At 36.8% G+C, this 22,957-nt stretch overlaps 1 non-coding gene across 1 annotated transcript; it reads right to left on the bottom strand.

Annotated features, from left to right (window-relative positions):
* Nucleotides 1–436: 436 nt before the first annotated feature.
* On the bottom strand, nt 437–545 carry LOC126084921 (U6 spliceosomal RNA). Its single transcript, XR_007519146.1, has one exon. It is a non-coding gene; the product is annotated as a U6 spliceosomal RNA (small nuclear RNA).
* Nucleotides 546–22,957: the final 22,412 nt, after the last annotated feature.

The raw sequence follows: 22,957 nt of genomic DNA, 5'->3' as shown, positions 1-22,957 counted from the left end.
TACATACTTAAATATTGTGTACATAGTTTCCTCGGGCATATCTTGATTGTCTGTAATTTGTCTTCAGGAAGTGTTCTCAGAAGAATTTATTGGAAAATACCCCTCGAGTTCTTATAACACTCTAGGTATTGGTAGTTGCAGGAAAGCCTGACTCACTATACAGTCCATGACAGACACAGTTTTCCTTTGGATATCTGGTTGGTGTTGGTTCATTCTCTTAAATGTTAAATGTTGTAGGGAGAATTTGGACCAGCACGATATTTTTTCCTTTCTATATATGATACTGTTAAGAGCTCGGCTGCTAACCAAAAGGTTGGCATTTCGAATCCACCAACGTCTCCTTGAAAACCTTATGGGACAGTTCTACGCTGTCCTGTAGTCTCACTATGAGTCAGAATTGACTCAATGGTAGTGTTTTCTTTTTTAAAAATATGTGAGATACATGTAATGTTTCACATATTTGCATTCCATATTTATCCTAGGGCTATTATATTCTTTTCTGTATCATTCCAATTTTAATATGTATTTGCAGCCTAGGAACAAAGGCCTGGTGATCTACTTCCAAAAATTAGCCAACGAAAACCTTATGGATCATAACAGAACATAATCCAACTCCCTTGGTTTAGACATATCATATGTGTTTCCTTCTTTTCATATTTAATAATGAGAGTTTCTTGGATATAGTGTTTGTATTTTCCTAAGCATTTCACCACTATTATTGACTGCCAGTGTGTTGGGAAATCCGTCACTAATAACCTCTTCAACAATTACTCAGGTTTATATTAAACATATATATATGTATCAATAAATAAAATATGAATAACACTGAGACCATTATTGTTCCTTTTCAATCTGTATCATAATTCATAGCTTATTGGATTTATAGGTTTAGGAAGAAATAAGCTATATAGCATAGGACTTTTTAGGTTTAGTAAGAAATGAGTTATAAGATTTTGGTAATTTGTTTTCATTAAGTAATTTTTCATTGAGCACATGTTATCTGCTAAGCACAGTTCTAATTTCTAGGGATATAATAATGAATAATGCAAATGAAGCCCAAGCCCCCTCTAGGAAACACTGTGCTATGACACACCTGTGCCCCAGCTGTTGGGAACATCAGATGCTGCAGGCTCACTGCTGTGTCCCTCCCTGGGAATTGCTCTCAGCTATAGGAAACGGCTTAACCCAAGGTTATGGCCTTCCTTCAGCCTTCTCTCTACTCCCTGCCAGAAGCTATCACTCTGAAGCTCCATTTCAGCCCCAGACCTTCCTAACATTGCTGTTGTTGGATGCCTTAGGATCAGCTGAAGGCATCCTAGGTCAGCTTCTCCATCTGCCCTTCCTAACTTCATTAGAAGTATACCTCTCAGGAACACAGCCAAATAAATCTGCATGTCACTTTTCATCTCAGTGTGTTTCTAAAGAACCTGATCTCAGACTTTCCTCATGAAACTTATATTCCGCTTGAAATCTAAGACGATAACTTAAAATGCAACCACAGATAGTGATACATGTTAAGAAAAAATATTAAACATTTATCTGGCTAAAAGTAAAATGTGTGCGTGCGTGCATTTGTACTTGATCCGTGGTACGTCTGTGTATATATTAGACTTGAAACACATGCAAATAAAAACCCCAAGTCTCCTATTACAGCAAATTCTTAATAGCTTGTTCACTGCTCTGAGCTCAGAGATGTTAGACTTGCAAATAAAATTAGAAGACTCAAATGAGAAAAAAAGGGAAATCATAGGTTTCTAGTTTGGAAATGCCTAGCTAGTGATAGCAATAAACTTTGAGTAATAAAGCATCCTGCCAATGTGGAAGGCCCGTAGCAGCATTAGAATAAAATAGTGATCATATGCTCTATGCAATCACAAAACTATGAGCTAGGAAGATGTAAGTCGTGGCTCCGCTGCCCCTCCATCTGGGGGAATCAGTAATCCCTCGAGCACTTTAAGCTTTATTAGTAGCTACTGGCAGCATGTGCATCCTGGCTATCCTCTGCATCTCTGCCCATTCTAGCTGCCAAGTTCACACACGAGCTAAGTGTCCCACACAGGGGCCACTGCCATGAACTTACCAGAACCGCCTTATGTTACATCTCAAGAGAGAATCAACCTGTAATCTATCTATAAATAAAGGTGCCCCAGTGTCTCCACTCAGTATCGGTTTTGTTGTACACGGTTGCGCCCATCAGACAAGTTGGGGTTTGGTGAGCAGATAGTAAACAGTAATCAAGAGATTTTCAAACCCAGATGCTTTCTGCAGAAGTCCATCAAGTCTTTCCTTACTGACATTTCAAGAAATGTGTTCTCAGCAATTGTACACACCAGCTCTGTCCTGGAGGCTGATTAAACACCTTAGAACCCTGCTCTCAATCCCCGATCATAACCAGTCTATGGCATTGTTAGATAAGTTTGATAAAATTGTATTTTTACTATTTTTAAATACTTTCCCTTAGGGCTTCACTAATTTTAATCTGATGCCTGTGGACATTGGCTTGGCAGAACTCACTTTTTTTTTTTTTTTTTGCCTTTATATATGAAAAAAAAAAATTAGCAAGAAAATTAGTAGTTTAAGGACATTTCCAGCTGGTATGTTTAATATGCTTAAGGAAGAAAGGTCAGTGTTAAGTGCACTGGAAGTCATAATTAGAGATGTGATCATTACAAATTATTCAATTTTTTAAAAGAAACTCCAAAAGATCTTTGCTTTGTAATGTCAGTTTTGAGTTACTGCTCATGTTATAATGAAACAAAAAAGTTCTTAATATATGCATTACAGAAAACTTACATATCCCTGAATCACACTGGTCTCCTTCTCTAGTTAATAAAAATGTGTTAGACATTGCTTCCTTATGTCTTTATTAACAGTGTTGTAGTTATGTGTTAACTGAGCTCTGAAACAACCATGACAATTACACAGGTACTCATACATCTGTATTCATCCTTTCAGGTAATATTGAAAATTCGCCTGGCTACAGTCTTACTTAACCAAGATGTATAAAAGTATATCATTTAATAGAACTGACAATACTGTGTGCTCTGCTAACACTTCTCTAGCCAAAAGAAGTCCTCGTGGTGTCTTCCCTTAAATATATAATAACCGAAATTATAAAACTGTTTATAATATTTTAAATTAAACCTTATAAACTCAGTGATATCCAATTATTTACATCCAGACCCCCAGTGGTGCAATGGTTAAGTGCTAGGCTGCTAACCGAAAGGTTGGGGGTCGAAAGGTGTAATCTTTTTGAATCTGTTCCCGTAAAATTTACAGCCTAGAAAACCCTATGGGGCAGTTCCAAGTACTCTGTCACATGGCGTCACTCTGAGTCGAAATCTAGTCAACACACTTAACAACAACAACACCTATTTTAATATCTCTAAAAGGAGGGCCTTAAAATTCTGTTGAATATTTTCTGATCTCTGCACTACTAGAGCCTAGGTAGACACAGAAAAGTTCCTTTGGGGACACATATCAGGAGAAGCTTCAGAAACATTTCCTTAAAGAATACAATCCTGCCTCTCCCAGGGTGGGACTCCTGTGGAGATTCATTAAATGTGCAATTAACAGAAGTGTATTAACCAAAAGAAACCTTTTCTATTAAAAAAGTAAAAACTATCCACCTGTGGATTGTTTTAAAAGGGAAACATAAGATAAGTAATTTTTTTTTAATATTAAGAAAATTGCTTAATAAATTACTTTTAATGATGGAGGCTTTCTTTTCATATATGAAAATAAGTTACTATTATAAATTAATAACTATAACATTTATTGCTTACTTTAACAAAACATTTCTCAGGGTCATCATTACAAATGCCAAATTGTTCCAGGCTAAGGTAAAGGCGTCTTTAATGAGATTTTGTGGGGCTCTTTGCCCTTAACATGGATGGCTTCATTTTATTTCTTATATTTACTTATTTTTCTTACATTGGTTTTGATATTTTTTCTCTCTCAATATCAGATCACTGTTGTTGTTGTTGTTATTGTTGTTGTTAGGTGCCATCTAGCTCCCACTCATACCAATCCCATGTACAACCAAGTGCAACACTGCTGGGTCCTATGAAATCCTCACAATTGCTGCTGTTTTAGCCCACTGTTCTAGCCACTGTGTTAATCCCTCTTGCTGAGGGTCTTCCTCTTTTTAGTTGACCCTCTACCTTACCAAGCATGATGTCCTTCTCCAGGGACTTGTCCTCCTGATAACATGTCCAAAGTATGTGAGACAAAATCTCTCCATCCTCACTTCCAAGGAGCAGTGGGACTGTACTTCTTCCAAGACAGATATGTTCATTCTTCTGGAAGTCCATAGTATATTCAATATTCTTTGTCAACACTATAATTCAGTGTCAACTTTTCTTAGGCCTTTTGTATATATTGTCCAGTTTTCATATACGTATGAGGTGATTGAAAACACCATGGTTTGGGTCAGGTCACACCTTATTCCTCAAAGTGACATCTTCACTGTTCAACACTTGAAAGAGGTCTTTTGCTGCAGATTTGCCCAATGCACCATGTTTTTTGATTTCTTGACTGCTGTTTCCATGGGTGTTGATTGTGAATCCAAGCAAAATAAAAGCCTAGACAACTTCAATCTTTTCTTCCTTTTTCAGGGTGTTGCTTATTAGCTCAGTTGTGACGATTTCTGTTTTGTTCCTGTTGAGGAGTAATCCATACTGAAGGCTGTAGTTTTTGACCTTCATTAGTGTTTCAAGTCCTCTTCACTTTCAGCAAGCAAGGTTGTGTTATCTGCATATCACAGGTTGTTAATGAGTCTTCGTCAAAGTCTGATGCCACCTTCTTTTTCATATAGTCTGGGGTTCCGAGTTCTTTGCTCAGCATATAGATGGAATAAGTATGGTGAAAGGATACAATCCTGATGCACATCTTTCCTGACCGCTCAGTATCCTCTTGTTCTGTTCCAATGACTGCCTCTTGGTCTATGTACAGGTTTCTCATGAGCACAATTAAGTGTTCTGGAATCCCATTCTTTGCAACATTATCCATAATTTGTTATGATCCGCACAGTCGAATGCCTTTGCATAGTCAATAAAACACAGGTAAACGTCTTTTTGGTATTCTCTGCTTTCAGCCAGGATCCATCCAACATCAGCAATGATATCCCTGGTTCCACGTCCTCTTCTGAATCCAGCTTGAATTTCTGGCAGTTCCTTGTGGATGTACTGCTGCAACCATTTTTGAATTATTATCAGCAAAATTTTATTTGCATATGATATTAATGGTGTTCAATAATTTCCACATTCTGTTGGATCACCTTTTTTTGGAGTGGGTACAAATATGGATCTCTTCCAGTCAGTTGGCCAGATAGCTGTCTTCCAAATTTCTTGGCGTAGATGAATGAGCTGAGCACCTCCAGTGCTGCATCCAGGCTCTTTGTCCTTAATTGATTGGCTTAATTTTATTTCTTATATTTATTTTTCAATATCAGGTCACAATTACTCTCTGATTTTTATTTATGATTTCTCAAATAAACAAAACTCGATAATTCCTCACTTTCTAACTGGTCCCTTGGGATTAGGTTACCTGGCACTATTTCTCTTTAGGTTTACGGAGAACAACTCTGCTGACTTTGAACAGCATGATCTCTTTGCTCCGAAGAAGATATTTATTCATATTTTATTTTAAAAATATAATATTTAGACAGAAAAGTGCATAAATTCATCATAGTACAGCATGCCAATTTTTGAAAAATGAACACACCTGTGTAGCCACTACTCAAACTGAGAAACAGAACACTACCAACTTCCCCAAAAACTGCTATATGCTTCTGTTAGTCATTAGCTCCCAGAAAGATAAGCATTATTCTAACTTCTAGAGCCAATGATTAATTTTGCCTGTTTTCATTTTTTACATAAGGGAAATCATACAGTATGTACTCTTTCTTATTTGGGTTCTATACTCAAAATTGTGTCTGTGAAATTGACATATATTATTGCACATATGTAATTTTCACTTTTTTAAGTCATTAATAGTATTCATACGTGTGATCAGTGTGCCACAAATTATATTTCCATTCCACTCTTGATGGACATGTGTATTATTTCCACTTTGGACTTTTCTGAATGACGCTACTCTGCACATTTTTGGACATAGTCATTGTTGCGTGTGTGTGCATTTAAGTCGAATATTTAAATAGGAGTGTACTTGTGTCATAAACTATGCATACATTTAACTTTAAAAGTGCAAAACAATTTTTCAGATTGGTCGTACCAATTGACGCTCCCACCAACATTGCATGAGAGTTCCTCAGCAAACTTGAGTTTTGAAATCTTTTATTATCTGTGTTCATTTTGTTTTATTCACTATATATTTTGTATTTTGTCATTTAGGAGGATGTTCTGGAGCCCTGGTGGCACAGTGGTTAAGAGCTTGGCTACTAACCAAAAGGTCAGCAGTTTGAATCTACCAGTCACTCCTTGGAAATCCTGTTGGGACAGTTCTACTATGTCCTATAGGGTTGTTATGAGTCAAAATCGAGTCAATGGCAATTGGTTTATGTGATAATATTTCATTTCATTAATTTTCTTTTGCCAGATAACTAATGAGGTTGAACACTTTGAAGTATCTACTGGCCATTTGAATATCCTCATATGTACAGCTCCTGATCAGTACTTTTTTTGTTTTTTTAATTGTCTTTTCCTTAATGACTTTAGAGAGATTTTTAGAGATATATGTCCTTTGTCAGATATATGTATTACAAATATTTTCTCCTACTGTGTGGCTTGTCTTTTGATGCTCTTAAGGTTGCCCTTTGGTAAACAGAAGTTCTTTATTTTAATAGAATCAGATTTCCCAACCTTTTTCCTATTATTAGTCTTTTTTTTTTTTTTTGTACCCAATTTAAAAAACATTTGCCTACTAACAGGTCATGAATGCGTTATCTTACATTACCTTCTAGAACTTGTTGCTATTGTTTTACCTTTTGCATTAAAGTTAAAGGCTATCTGCAACAGACTTTTGTGTATGGTGTAACGTAGGAGCTGCTACTGTTTTTTATATATATCTAGTTTTGCTAGCCTCATGCATTGAGCAGACCGTTTTTTCCTCATTTCAGTAAAGTGGCACTTTTGTCACAAATCAAGCATAACTGTACATATTTGCTCATTTCTCTATCTCTCTATTCTGACCCATTAATCCATTTCTATCCTTGTGTCAATACAGTACTATCTTTCTTCCTGTTACTATAATTCTTGGTATTTGATACTGTATGTTCTCCAACTTTGTCTTTGCTAGACTGACTGTTTGAATTTCTATAAAAATATCAGAGTCAGCTTGTCAAGGAAAATTACCGAAATGTTTTTTTCAGTTCAATTTTCTAATTTCTTGTTTTTTTAGTATATAGAGTTAGAAATAATTTTTAATCAAGATCTTGGACTCAAAAACTTGCTAAATTCAGAAATTACTTCTACCAATTTTCTCTTGTGAAATGTATTGACTTTTCTACATACACAATCAGGTACTCCACGAATAATGATAGTTTTGTTACTTCCTCTGCAACCTTTATATATTTAATTTTGTCCCACTGTATTACAATAGCTGGGTTCTGCAATACTATGCTACACAGAAGGCGATTGTTTAGTTTCTAATTTCAAAAGGAGTGTTTTCAATATTTCAGCATTTAACATAAAATAAGCTGTATGCTTTTGCAGACACTCTTTATCAAATCAAGATTGTTTTCTTCTATTTCAATTTTCTTTCAATAAACCTTTTATTGTTTAAATTACGCATAAGCATTGGATTTTAATGAATGCCTTTGTTGCATCCATTGAGATGATCTTGGTTGTGTGATGTTTGTATTATTTTCTCTTGACATAGTCATCTCCAGCGGCTGAGCTTGAAATGTTGAACAAACCTTGTATTCCTGGAATAAACATATATAATCACTAAGTATTATTTTTTATATATACCACTGGATTTTATTTGCTAATATTTTGTGCATTTGTGTTTATGAGAAAGAATGGCCAGAAACATCAATTTCCTTTTACTAGGTGTTTTGATATCAAGGTTTTACTGACTTTGCAAAACAAGTTGGGAAATGTTTCCACATTTATTATTATCTGGAAAAGTTTATGTAATATTGATGTTATCTTTTTCTTAAATATTTGATAAATCTTCTGAGCCTGGAGTTTTCATTCACTGTGGGAAGAAATTTAACTAATTAGTTATGCTGTTTCAAGGAATTTTTCTGTTTTATGTAGATTAGATTTCCAAACATATGGCATATAATGTCATCTCAATATTTGTAATGTTAATAAAATCTGATGTAACATCCATTTCTCATTTTGGATATTGATAATTTGTGTATTCTACTTTTCTTGATCACTCATGCTCCATTTTATTATTCTTTTCAAAGAAATAGCCTTTGGCCTTACTTATCCTTTCTATTGTATACTTGTTACATATATTATTTTCCCTTCTTCCTATATTCACTGTATTTAATTTACTAGTATTATCCTAACCTCTTCTAAATACAACTTTACCTACATCCTACAAGTTTTGATATTAATCTTTAATCTTTTTGTTGTTTTTATCATCTAGTTCTTCGTTGGCTCATGGTTTATTTAGATGCTTATCACTTATTTTCCAAATATCTGGATGTGTTCTAATTATCTTTATGCCAACAATTTCCTGCTTGGAATGTATGAGTTAACAGCTGATCTGTGTTCTTTCTTGTAGCCAAAGCTGAGAACATTTGAGAGAGACTTGCTAGAATCCTTTAACAGCAATAAGTCAAGAAATGTGTAGACTTATACCGGACCTACAATAAATGCTGTGTTCTAACTGAGCACTTGTAGCTTATTGCTGAAATTGTTTATTGGATAACCTGGAATTGCTGAGACTGAACTGCTGTGGGCAATGAGATCTTGGTATGTATTCAAGCTGGGAGTATGTAATTGGCGTGTTATGAAAGCTGAAGGAGCCCCAAGGAGGAGAGCTCCCCTGAACTGAGGTGGTTCACACGCACTCAGTCTCTCATCACCATGCACATTTCAAGTGCATATTCGAAAGAAGGAAAGCCGTGCCTGAGATTCCGCTCATGTCCTTGCCATTCATGCTGTATTACACGTCTTAGATTTTTTCTCAGAGCTAAGTAAACTTGGTGCTGGATAAAGCCTAATGTGTCTTGTAATTTTTCATTTATATTTAAACCCATGACCACTGAAGGTAGGCAAACGAGATGGTTAGTCCTTAAAAATTTGTTGAGTCTTGATTTATACCCAAAATATTTGTCAGTTTTCCGTATGAACTTAAAAAAAAAGAAAAACAAGTGTGTATTGTGCAGTTTGGGTATCCAGAGTTATGTCTATTTCAGTTAGATTAACTTGGTTTACTATGTATATCCTTGAAGAAATTTTTTTTTTTGTCTGCTTTTTCTGTTAGAACAAGAGACGTGTTTTAAAATCTTTCACTATGATTGCAAATATACCCATCTCCCCTTCATTTCTGTTAGGATTTTGTTTTGTTTTGTTTTTCTTTTTTGAGGCTTTGTTATTTGATGCCTAAATATTTAGAAGTGTTAAATTCCTCCAGTAGATTGACCATTTTGTACTTAAAAAAAAAAAGATCACTCTCTAAGAGCTGCTTTGACTGATATTAATATAACCATACAACCAGTCTTTTGGATGGTGCTTATTATCGGGTGTTTCTTTTTCCTCCTTTAGCAGTTCAACATTCTGTGTCCTTGTAGACAGCGTAAAATTTTTGGTTTTGTTTTATAGTACAGTCAGTTAATCATCGTCTTTTGCTTGGGTTTCTTTGTTTCTAATAAAAACCATTTATCAGTCTGGTTTTTTGCTCCTTTAAAGATAACAGTGTTTTACTTTTAAGATTTTTCTCCTTGGCTTTCAGCAGTTTTGATATGATGGACCTCAGTGTGGTTTTCCTATATATATCCTGCTTTGGGTTCATAAACTTTAAATTCATGGAAAATAGAACTTTTAACCCTGTGTCATTTGACTCTGTAAGCTCTTTTTTGTATTTATGAATCGTTTTTGTTTTCCTGTCAGTTTGGATATGTTTTTTATTTAGCTAGCTTCTAGTTCATTTATCTTCTCTTTTGCTCTAACTTGCTATTTAGCCCATTTTAAATTCCTAATTTTAACTATTTTACGTTTCGGGTCTAACACTGAATTTCATTTTGGGGTTTTTTGTTTGTTTTTTTAATAGATTCCAAGACTCTGGTAAAACTAATTGTACTGTGTTTCATTTTCTTGAACTGATTTTCCACAGGTGTCTTAAAGTCTGTTTCCATTATCTGCATTTTTGTTTTTCATTTTTTCTCTCTGCCTCTAAGCATGCTTATTTTTAATTCTGTAATGAGTTTATTAAACATTGTAGAAGTTCAAGATGCTGTATTCTTCTTCCAGGGAAGATATAATTTTCTTCTTACAGATAACCTTAATCCAGTCTGTCCAAAAACCAAAAAAACCCAAACCCAGTGCTGTTGAGTAACTGAGATTATTCAAGGCCAGGTTATTGTCTGAGTGAGGTCTGGACCTTTTCTGGTTTTCTTTTGCTCTAGAAAGTTGCCTTCTGGGAATCTAAACAAAAATTTTGGAGTGCTTATCTGGGCCTCTCTCTCAGTGGATCCTAATTTTTTTTTTTTCTCCTCAGAACTGTGAAACTGTCAAGATATCTGCTTAGATTTTAACCTATTACCTGAAATTTTCTTGACTTTAAGTGTTCTTTGCTTTCTGGGGGACCTAGTGACACAGAAGTTGAAGTGTTCAGCTGCTACCCAAAAGGTTAGCGTTTCAAACTCACAAGCCGCTTGTAAAAGATGTGGCAGTCTGCTTCCGTAAGGACTTACGGCCTTGGAAACCCTTTGGGACGGTTCTACTCTGTTCTGTAGGGTATCTATGAGTCAGAATCAACTCAAAGGCAATGGGTTTATTTTGTCTGATAATGACCTCGGTCCTTGGACATTCTCTGATGCCTTTAAAAAGGCTATATTTAAAAAAAAAAAAACCTTACCTAGGATGTCTACTTATTTTGTGTGTGTGTGTGTGAGTGTGTGAGATTGTGAGTCTGAAAGAAACATAGATGTTAGCCAAATGCAGAAGTGTCAGGAGTGTTGTTCTTAATAGTACAGTTCATGTTAGCTAAATTTTAATAATTTTCCCTTTTTATTATTTTATATCATTGTGCTAAACATACATGAGAAAAAAGAATGAAAGCAATAAGAGAGACATTAAATAGTTCACACTCACGAAAGTACTAAGACCTTAGAACTACCCCACAAAGCACCAAAAACAAAAAAAGGATTCTAGAAATTATAGATTTTCCTCCTGTGGGGGTATTATGTTGGATACTATGAGTGATCTTTCCGAAAAGCTGAAAGATATTTCAAAGGAAGAAAAAAAGCATTGTATCAGAGAGGAGAAAATTGACCTCTGGAGATCATTTAATTGTCATATTACAGAAGAATAAACTCACACAGAGATCAGAGAGTACCTAGCTAGTTAACGGAAGAGCTATACCTGGAAGCAATGCCTACAGACTCTTTGTCCTTTTCTCTTCTTACAGTTACCCTGTTCCTCCTGATATCCACAAAAAGATCAGGGGATGAAGATACCCTTAGAAATAAACAATTTTTTTAAACCATTTCAATAGGAAGAAAAAAAGAAGTAAAATAAAATGTACTCTTGGTCTTTGGGTCCTCATGTTATTTATTACACTGGCAATCAGATGTATTTAGCCATGGTCATGTGGTTCATAGTTTTGTTATGCTCATCATGAGTCTTAGCGTCCTAAATTAAGCCTTCAGGAGCTATTACACACTAGAAAAATTGTTAAGAACATGGAATAAAGGAACCCAGGCTGTGACTGTATGCCAGTATGACAAGGGAAGTAACTCTGCCTGAACAACCAAATAGAAATGACTCATGTAAAAAAGCAGAGAAGAGCACAGTCTTGTGCTATTATTATTCCCGTGAGGTTCCCACAGACCATCTGTCAATAACCACTGTCACATGCAAACACGTGTGTTTACCTGATTGCTGAGACAGACCTTGATCTTGGCATGCTGTCTCTTGTAGCTCTTGGAATAGTTAACCTCACTGAAACCTCTGGATGGGTTGTGAATTGGAGATTCCTTTTTTTTTTTTTTTTTTTGTCCCTAGCTCTGACATTTCTAAATTTCTGTCACCAACTTGTGGCTGTATGCACTCCTGACACACCCTAGAGAGTCCTAGCTAAGGAATGAATTATGTGGTTTCTATATTCAGAATTTCCGAAGATCTTGGGGGCTGCTCTAGATATACCCGCAAAGCACTGTCATTATAAACCCTAGCTCAGTTTACTGTTATTAAAACTTGATATTCAAAATTATAAATGCAGTTTCTTAATGCGTGTCAGCTTGCAAAGCAATAAAGAATGTGCTCCTTAAGAAATGGAGGCTTTAGTACCACAATTGTGCATCTAAAATAGCTATCTTTTTCCTACTTTGTGATCAAATCCTTATAGAAATGGAGGGAGAAAAATTGTGTTTTTGAGTACCTGAGTGGTGTAAACAGTTGAAGTTCTCAGGTTGGCTGTTCGAGTCCACCCAAAAGTACCTCAAAAGAAAAGTCTGATGGTCTACTTCCAAAAAACCAGCCACTGGAGCACAGTCCTACTCTGACACAGAGGGGGTAGCCAACTTCACATAACTGGTAACTAACTGGGAAGTGGCCACTCATCTCAAGGTCTAGTCACTGGATAGAATATAATATTTCTCACGAAGTTTTGTTGTAAAATAAATATGCATATACTGCAATGTTAGGAAAAATTATGAAAGTTACGTATTACATTATCATAGATATTATAAGACAAAGAAAAAATTCCTGGATTGAGAAATAACGTTTGAATGTAAAAATTTAAGTAGCATTGTTGTCTAGGGGTTTCACTGAATTCTGCATATTTTTCTTCTTCCAAAACTTCTCTATTTTCAAGTTTGCAATGATTGAGCATGAAATATTTTTAGTAAAAATGTTATTTGCTGTCAAGTTGATTCTGACTCATGGAGAAGCCATATATGCAGTTTAAAACTGCTCCATAGAGTTTGCAAGATTGTGACCTTTTGGAAGCAGATCACCAGGCCTGTCTTCCAAGGTGCTCTGGGTGGATTAGAGCCACCAAACTTTCAGCTAGTCGCCTGGCTCTTAAAGAGTTCTGGCAGTGGTTAAGTGCTCACCTGCTAACTCAAAGGTCAACAGTTTGAACCCACTAGTTGCTCCATGGGAGAAAGATGTGACAATCAGCGTCTGTAAAGATTTCAGCCTTGGAAACCCCATGGGGTGGGTCTACTCTGTCCTATAGGGTCCCTATGAGTTGAGACCAACTCAATGGCACATAATAATAACAACAGTTGAGTGCTTAACCCAGGGACTCTTTTAGAAAGAATATTTAAAAGATTGTTAAATGATTGGAGGTGAAGCCAGCATGGCACTATAGATGCAAGCACCATGCCGTCCCTCTACAGCAAAAGCCCAACAAAGTAAGTAAAACAGAGACAAATGTCAATCCTGGAACCCTAAGCATCAAATAAAGAGATGAAGAACCCAACCAAGCACCGAATGGAATAAGAAGCTGAAAGAGAACAGAGAGCAAGGAGAGATAAGGAGCAGAGGTCCCTTATCAGCTAACACAGCATGGACTCTTGTTGGAGACTGGTGGACAGAGAATACAGGAAAGCAGCTTCACGGAGCTCCTTAGGGGACAGAGCACCCAGTAACCAGCAATATACACTTTCTCACCCCCCCACCCTTCTTCCCCCTGCTCGGGCTCCACTGCTTCCTGGGGGGCCGCAGTCACTCAGGCAGAAGGCACCAGTCCTGTGCCTCTTGGATTTGCACTGCCTACACCGGCTAGCTCCTTCAGTGCCATTTCTTTGTTGCTAGTGTTGATTTTTTTGGTTTCTTTTGGTTTCATCTCTCTCTCTCGCTTTCTCCCTTCCTTCCTCTCGAATTTGCTCCTTGTGCCATCTCCACTTCTTCCTGACAGGCTGTGAAGGACCGCTCACCTGGGGAACCACTTTCCTGATCAGAGCTGCTGAGTTAGTGGTATCCCTGAGAAGTTTTTTTTTGTTTGTTTCTTTGTTTTCTTTTTGTTTTTCTTCATTTTTCCATTTCTCATCTCTCTCTACTTATCTTCTTTTCCTATCTCCTGAATACCTGTTGTTATGTATCATCTCTGCCCCATCTAACTGGAAGGTACTACACAGCTTGGGAGCCACTTCCTCAGTCTGCCCAGCCAACTCAGTGGGATTCTTGGGGGGTATTTCTTTCTTTTTTTAATTTATTATTTTTATTATTTTCTCTTTCTGTTTACTTTTCTTCATTATTCAGTTTCTCCTCTCTCTCCATTTTTCTTCTTTTCCTGTCTCCTGAATACCTGAGCTGTGGGCCATTTTCACCCCTTCAAGATAGACTGTACCTTGAGACCTGGGGGCCACATCCCCAGTTGCAGGTGAGATCACTGGGGGCATTTTTGTGTGTGTATGTAGTTTATTTATTTATTTTCCTTTCTCTTTTTCTTTTTCCTTTTTGTTTTTCTTCATTTCTTACTTTCTCATCTCTCTCTACTTTCCTTCTTTTCCTGTCTCCTGAATGCCTGCTGCTGTGTGCCATCTCTGCACCTTCTAGAAGGACTGTTCCCTGAGGCCTAGGAGCTACTTCACTGGTTGCCAGTAGGATTCCTGGAGACATTTCTTTCTTTCTTTCTTTTTAACTTATTTTTTTCTTTTTCTTTTACCTTTTTTTTTTTTTTTTTCAGTTCTCAGTTCCTTGTCTCTCCACTCCAATGGTAGGCTCCTTCGGTACTTTTTTCCCCCTTTTCTGTTTTTTGTGGTCCTGTTTCTCTCCCCTCTTTCTTTTCTTGACCATACCCACTTATCCCCACAAATCACAATCTGCCCTCTCCCTCCTGCCTATCTGCACTATGCACTGAACATCACATCCCTGAGCAGCACAGGCACAGCCTACAGAAACATGCACTGCTCTGCCCCACGGCCCACACTATGTGGCCATAGTATGTATCACAAAAAAACTATCCAACCCCCTCCCCTTCAGCTGGACCTTCCCTACTGCACCATAGCTGAGGACTGGCCTCACCCATTGGACAAGGAGGTGAAAAGTATCATGCCCACAGATTAAAAAAAAGAACAAAAAAGAATGCACAGCCTGTCTGCTCAGATGTAACAAAATAAAAGAAAAAAGCAGAATGAAACAAACAAATCTACAATCAATAAATGAAGAAAATAACTACTGAATGTCCCCAAAACAGAAGACAATATCAAAACATATATATATATATATGAAGCAGGATAGGATGGCTTCAGTATACATCCAAAGTAAAACACCAGATGACTTTTTAGTAGAAGTAAAGTCACTGGAACTACCTGATAGGGAATTCATATCTTTAATATTCAGAGCTATCAAAGAGCTGAAACAAAAAGCAGACAAAAATCAGGAAAAAATAGACCAATTCATGGAAAAGGCAGACAAAATCATGGAAAAGACAGACAAAACAATGGAAGAATTCCAGAAAATAATACAAAAACAAAATGTCAAAATAAATTCACAACTAGATATCATAGAAAAATAACAACTAGAAATTCAAGAGTTAAACAAGATTTCAGAAATGGACAGTGTCACAATGACAGGGCTCCAAAATACATAAAACAAACTCTAATGACACTGAAAAGAGAAATTTACAGTTGCACAATAATAGTAGGAGACTTCAACGTATGCTTATCAGTAAAGGGCAAAATATTTAGGAAGAAAGTCAACAAAGATGAAAAAGATCTAAAGGCCACAATTAGCCAACTGGAACTCATAGACATATATAGAACACTCTACCCAACAGGGGGAAAGTACACATTCTTTTCCAATACACATGGAACATTCTCCAGAATAGACCACATGTTAGGCCACAAAGCAACCCTCAACAAAACCCAAATCATTGACATAATACAAAGTATCTTCTCTGATCAAGATCCCATCAAAGTAGAAATTAACAACAGAAAGAACAAGGGAAAAAAAAAATCAATTACATGGAAATTGAATAACACCCTACTTTAAAATCACTGGGTAATAGATGGAATCAAAAAATTCCTAGAATCAAATGAAAATGAAAACACTTTATACCAAAACATTTGGGACACAGCAAACGCAGTGTTCAGAGGTCAATTTACAGCAATAGATGCACACATCAAAAAAGAAGAAAGGGATGAAATCAAAACATTAGCTACAAAACTTGAACAAATAGAGAACAGCAAAAGAAGCCCACAGCCACCAGAAGAAAGGAAATAATAAAGATCAGAACAGAAATAAATGAAATAGAGAATAGATAAACAATAGACAGAATCAACAAAACAAAAACTGATTCATTGAAAGGATCAGTACAATTGACAAACTACTGGCCAACTGACAGGATAAAACTAGGAGAGGATGCAAATAACCCAAATAAGAAATGAAATGGAACACATTACAACAGACTCAACTGAAATAAAAAGGGTCATAACAGAGTATTGTGAAAAACTACACTGCAAGAAATTTGAACACCTAGAGGAAATGGACAAATTTCTAGAAACACATTACATACCCAAACTAACACAAAATGATGTTGAAAATCTGAAGAGACATATAATAAGGGAATAGATTGAAAAGGTAATAAACAAAACTCCCAACAACAACAACAAAAAGTCCTGTCCCAGATGGCTTCACTGGAGAATTCTACCAGTCAGAGAAGAGCTTACACCAGTACTACTCAAAATATTTCAGAACATAGAAAAGGAAGCGATACTTCTGAATTCATTCTATGAAGCCAGCATAACCCTGATACCAAAACTAGGCAAAGACATCACAAAAAAAAGAAAATTACAGACCAATATCTCTCATGAATATAGATGCAAAAATTCTCAACAAAATTCTAGTGAATAGAATTCAGCACCATATCAAAAAAGAAAATACATATATATATATATATATATATATATATACACCAAGACCAACTAGGATTCATACCAGGTATGCAATGGTTCAACATTAGAAAATCAACCTACATAATCCACCACATAAATAAGAGAAAAGAATCACATGATCCTCTCAATTGACACAGAAAAGGCATTTGACAAAGTCTAAAACCCATTCCTGACAAAACCTCTCAATAAAATACATATAGAAGGGAAATTTGTCAACATAATAAAGGGCATCTATACAAAACCAACAGCCAACATCATTCTTAATGAAAAGAGGCTGAAAACATTCACCCTAAGAACAGAAACAAGACAATGATGCCCTTTATCACCATGTCTATTTAACATTGTGCAGGAAGTCCTAGCGAGAGCAATAAGGCAAGAAAAAGAAATAAAGGGCATCCAAAATGGTAAGGAAGAAGTAAAACTAGCCCTATTAGCAGGTGATATGATACTATTCATAGAAAACCAAAAAGACTCCATGAGAAAATTGCTGGAACTAATGGACCGATTCAGCAGAGTATCAGGATACAAGATAAACATACAAAAATCAGTTGGATTCCTATACATCAATAAAGAGAATGACAAAGAGGAAATGAGGAAAACAATACCATTTGTAATATCCCTTAAAAAAAAAAAAAGATAATTAGGAATAAATCTAACCAGGGATGTAAAAGACCTATACAAAGAAAACTACAAAACACTACTGCATGAAACACAAGATATCTACATAAATGGAAAAAACATACCATGCTCATGGATAGGTAGAAAAATTGTGAAAATGACAATTCTGCCTAAAGCGTTCCACAAATACAATGCAATTCTCATCCAAATACCAACAACATTCTTTAAAGAGATGGAAAAATTAATCATTAACTTTCTATGGAAAGAGAAGAGACCCCAGCTAAGTAAAACACTATTGAAGAATAAAGTAGGAGGACTCGCACTACCTGACCTCAGAATGTACTATACAGCTGAAAAAAAAAACACACAGTAGTCAAAAAAGCCTGGTACTTGTACAGTGACAGATACATTGGTGAATGGAACAGAACTGAGAACCCAGATGCAAATCCATCCACCTACTGTCACCTCATCTTCAATAAGGGTCCAAAATCCACCAAATGGGGAAAGAACATTCTTTTTAACAAATGATGCTGGCAAAACTGGATGCTGATCTGCAAAACAATGAAACTGGATCCATACCTCACACCATATACAAAAACTAATTTAAAATAAATCAAAGACCTAAATATAAAACCCAAAACTGTAAAGATCATAGAATAAAAAATAGGATCAACACTAGAGCCCTGAATACATGAATTAACAGGATACATACAATAATGAACAACACAGAAACTCCAGAAGATAAGCTAGATAAGTGGGATTTGATAAAAAATTAAACATGCTCATCAAAAGACTTCACCAAAAGATTAAAAAGAGAACCTACAGACTGGGAAAAAAATTTTGGCTATGACAAATCAGACAAAGGTCTAATCTCTAAAATCTACAGGAAAATCCAACACCTCTACAACAAAAAGACAAATAATCCAATTAAAAAATTGGCAAGGGAAATCAACAGACACTTCACCAAAGAAGACATTCAAGAGGCTAACAGACACGTGAGGAAATGCTCGGGATCACTAGCCCTTAGAGAAATGCAAATCAAAACCACAATGAGATACCATCTCACCCGGGATTGCTGACACAAATTAAAAAAAAAAAAAGGAAATAACAAATGTTGGAGAGGCTACAGGGAGACTGGAACTCTTATGTACTGCTGGTGGGAATGCAAAACGATACAACCATTTTGGAAAATAATATGGTGCTTCCTTAGAAATCTAGAAACAGAAATACCATATGATCCAGCAATCCCACTCCTAGGAATATAGCCTAGAGAAATAAGAGCTGTCACACAAATAGACATATGCACACCCACATTCATTGCAGCATTGTTCACAATTGCAAAAAGATAGAAACAACTTAGATGCCCATCAACAGATGAATGGATAAACAAACTATGTACATACACACACAATGGAGTATTATGCAACGATAAAGAGCAATGATGAATAAGTGAAGCATTTCACAACATGGATGTATCTGGAGGGCATTACGCTGAGTGAAATACTTCAATCACACAAGGACAAATATTGTTTGAGGCCACTACTATAAAAACTCATGAAGAGATTTACACACACACACACACACACAATCTTTGATGATTACGAAGGAGGGGAGTGGTGGGGATGGAAAAACACTAAATAGAAAATAGATAAGTGGCTATTTTGGGTAAGACAGTACCTAATACTGGGGAGGCCAGTAGAACTTGTCCAAGGCAAGGTCATGGAAGCTCCATAGACATATCCAAACTCCCTGAGGGACCAAACTACTGGGCTGAGGGCTGTGGGGACCAGGGTCTTGGTGAACATCTAGCTCAATTGCCATAACATAATTTATATAGAAAATATTCTACATTCTACTTTGGTGAGTAGCATCTGAGGTCTTAAAAGCCTATGAGTGGCCACCTAAGATACTCCACTGTTTTTACCCCTTCGAGAGCAAGGGAGAATGAAGAAAACTAAAGATACAAGGGAAAGATTAGTCCAAAGGACTGCTGAGCCACAACTACCATGACTTCCACCAGACTGAGTCCAGTACAACTAGATGGTGTCCGGCTACCACCATTGACTGCTCTGATGGGGATCACAATAGAGGGTTCTGGACAGAGCTGGAGAAAAATGTAGAACAAAATTCTAACTCAAAAAAAGAGACCAGACTTACTGACCTGACAGAAACTGGAAAAACCCAGATAGAATGGCCCCGGATGCTCTTTTAATTCAGCAGTGAAGTCACTCCTAAGTTTCAGCCTTCATTCAAAGATTACACAGGCCCATAAAACAAAATGAGACTAAAGGGGCACAGCAGCCCAGGGACAAGGACTAGAAGGGAGGAGGGAAAGGAAAGATGATAATAAGGAACCCAAGTTCAAGAAGGGAGAGTGTTGACATGTTGTGGGGTTGTTAACCAATGTCAAAAAGCAATATGTGTACAAACTGTTCAATGACAATCTAGTTTGTTCTGTAAAACTTCATCTAAACTACAATTTAAAAAAATTGTTAAATTAACCAATCAAGAAATTACTCACTACAAACGTTATGAATATCTGTGTGGTCTATGTGTTTTTTGCATGATTATCATGAAGCACTCATGCATGAAACCCAAGAGATCTACATAAATGGAAAAACGTACTATGCTTATGGATAGGTAGAAAAATTGTGAAAATGACAATTCTACCTAAAGCAATCTGCAAATACAATGCAATCCTCATCCAAATACCAACAATAATCTTTAAAGAGATGGAAAAATTAATCATTAACTTTTTATGGAAGAAGAAGAAGCCCCAGCTAAGTAAAACACTATAGAAGAATCGACCTTGTAGATTTTGTGCAAGTATACATCCGGAATCGTCTCGACGGCACTGGGCTGGGCTGGGATACGTCAAAGGGTCCTCACCCTGTTTATGCCCATGCATTCTCTGGTTCATTTTAAATTTGTGTTCATGCTTTATCAGTTTTATGTTTGTAGATTTCTGTGTTTTTTTTCAGGTCTATGAGACAGAGTCTGACTAGCAAATTTGCCTGCAACTAAAAGTCTGAGCAAAGAAACAACTTGTCCACCTATTCACCCCTAGCTGGGTGAGCCCTGCTGGCGTAGTGGTTAAGAGCTATAGCTACTAACCAAAAGGTCAGCAGTTTGAATCTACCAGGTGCCCCTTGGAACCCTATGGGGCAGTTCTACTCCGTCCTTTAGGGTTGCTATGAGTCAGAAATGACTTGATGGCAACGGGTTTGGTTTTTGGTTTGGGTGAGCCCTGGTGGCGCAGTGATTAAAGTGAAAACTTGGCTATTTGAAACCACCAGTGGCTTCAAGGGAGAAAGATGTGACAGTTAGCTTCCTCAGAAATCTTATGGAAACCTTAAGAAGCATTGGAAACCCTGTGGGGTCGCTATGAGTTGGAATCGACTCAATGACAGTGGGTTCGGTTTGGGCATGGGTACTTAGGCATTCTGGGCTTGGAAAACATGTTATCTACTTAAAACAATTTGATGATGACATTTACAGAATCGAATATGGCCAAAACCGTTCAAGTAGAAATGTGATGTCCATCCTTGAGAGCAGGGGTCTGATGGTGGCATAGTGTTTAAGTGCTACAGCTGCTAACCAAAAGGTCGGCAGTTCGAATTCACCAGGTGCTCCTTGGAAACTCTATGAGACAATTCTACTCTGACCGGTAGGGTCACTGTGAGGCAGAATTGACTCAACGGCAACAGATTAGCACTGCCTTCAAAAAGGACAGACAAAAGAATGTTTGGGACATTTTTCCAAAGGATCTTTGTTCCTACAGAAAAAAAAAAAAAAAAAGCCTTTTGTCAAATTATGATAATAATAATTCTCCCACACCCCATAAGTTGTTTGGAGAACTCACCTGAGAAAAACAGTCAAATGTACTATTCAAGTGCAGCATATTATCACTAGTATCAAAGTTTTCTAATTTGTTTATTTGCTTCGTTCTGTTTTCAAACAACTAGCATTGCTTGTACTGCTTGTCAAAATTAACCAGTTTAAAATGTAGAACAAGTTCTGCACGTATGATTTACTTATCCATGTTAATCACAGAATTTATAAATAAAAAAGATACTAGTAGCAGTAATAATAGGAACAATTATCCAGAAAGTGTGTTAAAACTTTGAAAACTCACATAGCATTCGTAACTTGCCTGATACCACATTGTAATGATTGCCTCAGCCAAAGCCAGTACAGTTGCTTAGAAGTCCTGTGCTCTTGATTTCCATTCTATGATGTTTAAAAATACCCCACTTGGCTGCTAACCAAAGGGTTGGCAGTTCAAATCCGCCAGGCGCTCCTTGGAAACTCTATGGGGCAGTTCTACTCTATCCTGTAGGGTCACTTGGAGTCGGAATCGACTCGACGGCAGTGGGTTTTTTTAGTCATATGGGAGCCCTGGTGGTACAGTAGTTAAGGGTTATGCTGCTAACCAAAAGGTAGGCAGTTAGAATCCACTAGCTGCTTCTTGGAAACCCTATGGGGTAGTTCTACAATGTCCAATATGGTCTCTGTGAGTCAGAATTGACAGGACAGCAAGGGTATTAGGATTTCCTGGGTCTTGCAAATGGCTAATATGCTTGGCTGCTAACCGAAAGGTTGGTAGTTCAATTCTACCCAGAGGAAACTAGGAAGAAAGGTCTGGTGATTTACTTCTGAAAAATCTTCTATTGAAACCCCTGCGGAGCACAGTTCTACTCTGGCTCACATGGAGTGACCATGAGTTGGCGACAACTTGACAGCAACTGTTCTTGTTGTTGTTTTGGGTTCTTATGTTTGCCTCTAGTTATATTGTTGATATTAATGAAGAAAATATTTCATCATTGATGTGTTTTCATTCAGAGAAACAGCCTGGAGTATTTGACTCAACAGTTTATGGCTTCTCACATAAAATAGGTGTTACTTTAATCTGTCTTTGGAAAAAGAATCCGAGATTCACTGGGGGATTAGTGTTTCTCCTAGCCCTTCTCGCTACTAAATCTAGCATAGCTATGAATAAACACAAGTTTAAAAAATGAAGAGAGAGCTCTTCACGCAGATCAATCACCTTAATTAGTCTGCCAACAAATATAAACGGCTACTCTCCAATCTGCATAGCAGTCAACCCATAGAAGCACAGAGCCCTAATACAAGATTTTGCCCTTGCCTACATTGCCCCACATTCTAATAGGTGATGACAAAGCTCTGAGTTCTTAGATGACATAAATTGTTCACTTACAGTGCTCCCACCAACAGTTTAACAATGTTATACAGAGTTGCATAAAGTGGTTTGCAGTCCTGTTGTCAAAAAAATAAAATACACAGTCCATGGTGTCCTGGAAAACTGTTAACATGTTGTTAGTAGTTTCCAGG

The sequence above is a fragment of the Elephas maximus genome, chromosome 10, assembly GCF_024166365.1.
Source record: "Elephas maximus indicus isolate mEleMax1 chromosome 10, mEleMax1 primary haplotype, whole genome shotgun sequence".
NCBI classification, from domain to species: domain Eukaryota; kingdom Metazoa; phylum Chordata; class Mammalia; order Proboscidea; family Elephantidae; genus Elephas; species Elephas maximus.
Note: the sequence above shows the minus strand (reverse complement) of the source record. Positions and strands in the feature narration are given on the sequence as shown.